We start from the raw sequence: 4,771 nt of genomic DNA, 5'->3' as shown, positions 1-4,771 counted from the left end.
GCAATGCAGTTGGTTCCAGTTTGCAGTGAAGGAAAACAAAACAAGAGTTAATTAACTGTTATTACAAACCTTTTCAACTTTAATTTGACTTTCAAATATTAGCATTTATCTATGAACTGTGCTTCTGGGTTTGACAAATTAGTTTTCACAGAACAAGTTTAATTAGGCGTCATTGTGCTTTTATGTCAGTTTTCAGAGCTCCAGACAATGAATGGATTAACTTATTAAAAGTCATCTGTTTAAAAGACTTTGTCGAATGGCAAATGGGTGGGCAAAGTTGCTTGGCTTTGCAGGGAGATGGGGAAAATGATATTGCTGGTTGGGTGTCGGGGGGGTTGTACATCAGATGAAAAGAGAATTGGCATCCCTACCAGCTGAAGCCTGCTTTCTGGGCACCTCCACCTTCTCGCCCCCTCAGGAACTGAGGGATCTGCGGCCATGTACCAACACAGTGCCTAGGAAAATTGAGTCGAAGAAAGCACTATCCCTATTGCAGAGGAAGGGAATGACACAGAGTCATTACCGTAGAATTTAGGGTCTGTTCACATGGCAATCTGCAACTGATGATGCATTATATTGCGTGAGTCTCTAATTCAGAGGTCAGCAAACTTTTTCTGCAAAAGACATACGGTTTCTGTCACCACTGTGCAACTCTGCCATTGTAGTCTGAAAACAGTCATAGACAATAGGTAAACAAATGGGAACTGCTATGTTCCAGTAAAACTTCACGTATAAAAACAGGAGATGGGGGCCATCCTTGGCCTGGGGTTGTTGTTGCCGACACCTGCTACCTGCTACCTGCTGTAGCTGAATGTCATGTGTTGGTCTGGTTGCACCAAACAGAATACATTCAACAAAAGGGGGTCTCCTCTCTACCAATAAGAGCATTATATTTAAAACAGCATCCCTCACCCTGTCTCACTGTCTCTTTGCCAGGCTCTATTTTCTTCTTAGCATATGTATCATGTGGTGTATTATGTATTTAATTTGTATTTTGTTTGTATCTCCCAACCAGAGCATAAGCTCCAAGAAAGCAGGGCCTTGGTCCGTGGTGATTTCTGTACCGACACAGCATCTGCACAGAACAGGTACCCAGTAATTCATCAGGTATCTATGTGCCAGGCACTGGGAGGGGAGGTAATGTTTGCCCTGGAGATGCTCACCATCCAGTCCAGCTATACCGTAAGTGGTCACAGCAGAGTGTACTAAAAGGTAGAACAGGCAATGACCTTGAACGCCAAGTTGAGGATGTCTTCTTAGCATATGTATCATGTGGTGTATTATGTATTTAATTTGTATTTAGTTTGTATCTCCCAACTAGAGCATAAGCTCCAAGAAAGCAGGGCCTTGGTCCGTGGTGATTTCTGTACCGACACAGCATCTGCACAGAACAGGTACCCAGTAATTCATCAGATATCTATGTGCCAGGCACTGGGAGGGGAGGTAATGTTTGCCCTGGAGATGCTCACCGTCCAGTCCAGCTATACCGTAAGTGGTCACAGCAGAGTGTACTAAAAGGTAGAACAGGCAATGACCTTGAACGCCAAGTTGAGGATGTCTTCTTAGCATATGTATCATGTGGTGTATTATGTATTTAATTTGTATTTAGTTTGTATCTCCCAACTAGAGCATAAGCTCCAAGAAAGCAGGGCCTTGGTCCGTGGTGATTTCTGTACCGACACAGCATCTGCACAGAACAGGTACCCAGTAATTCATCAGATATCTATGTGCCAGGCACTGGGAGGGGAGGTAATGTTTGCCCTGGAGATGCTCACCGTCCAGTCCAGCTATACCGTAAGTGGTCACAGCAGAGTGTACTAAAAGATAGAACAGGCAATGACCTTGAACGCCAAGTTGAGGATGTCGGTTGTTATTCCATGGGTGATGGAGTTGCCATGGGGGCCTCCCAGACAGGGGAGGAGGAGGACTGGATATGCATAAATATCTCTGCTTATTTCCCCAGGGTCTATAAGAGGCCAAGAGAAGGTGTTCTTATCCACCAGGGATCTGGGCAGCTCTCCTCTTCCCAGTGTGGCCTGCTGGGGCAGAGCAAGCTGTGTCCCTGAAGATTGCCCTCCAGGTATGTTCACTGTAGCCACCCCAGGATTATACACACAGGCCTGGGGGTGGATGCTAGGGCCAGGACCAGGGTGAGGCAAGAAGCCAGTATGCATTACTGAAGAAGGCACTCCCTTAGGTGCTCAGCCTGCAGCTACACAAACCCAAGGAGAGCACCTTCTTATATGTTGCGCTTCGGGCTTCTTGCCTGCCTTGGCCTAGTCCCAGCCTGGGGAGGCAGCTGGTCCAGGAGGAGAATGGACTAAGTGGCTAGGACTTTTGGCATCTGCTCAGAATGGAGAAGTAGAGGTATAGAAGGGAACCTGGACTTCCCTGAGTTTGAACCGTGGAAAGAATAGTAGGGCCAGGCGGTGGGGCTCTTAAGGAAGGAGAAAGGAAGGGAGATGGATTTCAGGGGTCCGGGACCATCGCGGCTCCCCCACCTCTAGATTCTTCTTCTCCAGCTTCCCACTTCTGGGCTTAGTGCCCTTGAGTCCCTGCTGTAGATTCAGCCTGCCTATGCATCAAGACCAGAGGCACACTGGGCAGGCAGGACTGAAACGGCTTTGGTTCACCTCTACTGGGTAGACATGATAAGCTTCTGTGGGCTGTACATGGTGCTCCCTCTGGAGCTCTCTACAAAGCTTCTGTCTGCTCTTTCACTCAGTTCCCCTCCCCTGGGGTTGTTGTGCTCAGAGCTTGGCTTTGGCTCAGATGGAGGTCTACCCTTGACTCCCTTGGGATGGGCCATCATCCTCGGGTCATCACCCCAGAGGATGGTTGCCCACCTGCCTGACCCTGTATGCTGGGTTCCCCTCCCCAGGGCCTTATTTCCCTGTAGGAGTTGTCCTGCTTATGGGCTCCTTTAATGTCTGGACACTTCTGAGTCATTCAGACCCTGAATCTTACCAGCCTTAGAGGCCAGTCCCCGGACGTGTCCAAGATTAATCCATAGTTCTCTGCAGAACTCACCAGCTCTAGGAGGTTACTATTAGTGTTACACTCTGGTGTTATACTCTGGGCAGGATAATTATAGTTTGGCCATTACACAACAGGGAAAGGGGGACATCAGACAGTATCTTACAGATGGAATGAAAATAACAAAACTATGGTCGGGCAGTTGTTAACTGTGCTCCAGACAAGTAGGACGGTTTTCCTTCGGAATCCCAATGTTTAAGATTGCTTCAGATACATCTCATTGCCACTACCCAAGAGGTACCTCAGTGAGAAGAAAAACAAAATGTTATCATTTTGTCCTTACGGCAATCTTTTGAAGATAGAATTATCATTCCCATTTCACAGATGTGAAAACTTTGGTTTGGAGAGATGAGACAACTTGGATCAAAGAGCCAGAAGCTTGTCAGTCTGATCCCAAGACCATGCTCGGCCATGGCTTTCCATGCTGACCATACCCTGAAATGCATGCCCGGGGCGGGGGGATTTGAGCCCAAGGCCCTCTAAGGGAGCCAAGAAGATTGGGCACCCTCTTTTTTTTACCTTATCATTCCCTGGAAAGACAACGATGGCTGGGTGCATACATGCAAATGACATCCAGCTTCTCACTGCCAGATCCCTGAGCACAAGCACTTGTTGTTCATTTCTATAAATGTTAACGTATCAGGATGTATTTTGACACACTACTAAGATAAGTGCTAGAACTGACAATAATAATGTATAATTTATGTCTCTCATATTACCTTCCCATCACTGTGCTTACATTATTACATAAATTAGTTTAATGTATCTGACATTCATCAGATAATTTAAGCATTTGTTCTTTTGTCTCTGTCTCCTGCTTGCAAGCTTCTAGGCTGGAGATCATGGCACCATCGTGGCACTGATTTGCGGGAATGCCGGCAAAGTTATGGAAGACTTTTTGACATTCATGGAGGAGATTTACTTTTTGTGCGAGCAATGCCATAGGGTACAGACAGCCACGGAAGAAGCATTCACTTCTGAGGTAGCTGTAAAAATGGCCACGATTCTTCCCATCCCAAGATGTACGCACCCATGCAATGTGACGTTGGAGGTTCTTCCATGCAAAGGTGAAGTCTGTTTCTCTACCATTTGAATCTGGGATTGGCCATGTGTCTGGCTTTGGCCACACAGGCATTAACAAACTTGTGCACGGTGACTTGCCCTCTTACTCCTTTTGGAAATATGCACTTACTCTCATGTGTGTGAGCCCCAAACAGCCTGTGAGAAGTTGAGACCGGTGGCCCAGTTACATTCTTTTACCCTACTGATATACAGCCAATTGCCAGACATGTGAGTGAGGCCACTCACTGCTCGCTGACCGCTGCCGTGTGGATGAGCCCCATGGGTCCCTGGAAGAACCATCCAGCAGATCCCAGCCTAAGTGGTGACCCATGGAATTTTGAGCTAAATGAATGGCTGCTTTTTAAAGACGATATGTTTGTGGTGATACGTTACACGACAAAAAATGACAGATAGAAGGCTGAAGTTGACTTATAGGGGAGTCCTACCCACAGTTGTTGGATAAAAGGAGGTATTTCTTGAGTTCCTGCTGTACCTCCAGCCTGGGCCAGGCACTTATGTATATATTATCTCCTTTGGTCCTCACACTGGGTATATTATTTCCATTGTGAAGTTGGCTTCGTTATTATCCACATTTTATAGTCCAGGAGACTTGAGATTCAGAATATTTAGTTTGCTTTCCCAAGATCATAAACCCAATGAGTAGTAAAGCCTG

At 46.5% G+C, this 4,771-nt stretch overlaps 1 long non-coding RNA gene across 1 annotated transcript; it reads left to right on the top strand.

Annotated features, from left to right (window-relative positions):
* The first annotated feature begins 1,967 nt into the window (after nt 1–1,967).
* On the top strand, nt 1,968–4,272 carry LOC109271350 (uncharacterized). The gene is made up of 2 exons (XR_002081937.2): nt 1,968–2,080; nt 3,862–4,272. It is a non-coding gene; the product is annotated as an uncharacterized LOC109271350 (long non-coding RNA).
* Nucleotides 4,273–4,771: the final 499 nt, after the last annotated feature.

Source organism: Panthera pardus, unplaced genomic scaffold (assembly GCF_024362965.1).
Source record: "Panthera pardus isolate Hobbes unplaced genomic scaffold, ASM2436296v1 HiC_scaffold_12, whole genome shotgun sequence".
Classification (NCBI taxonomy): Eukaryota; Metazoa; Chordata; class Mammalia; order Carnivora; family Felidae; genus Panthera; species Panthera pardus.
This window is presented reverse-complemented; position numbering and strand designations above follow the sequence as displayed.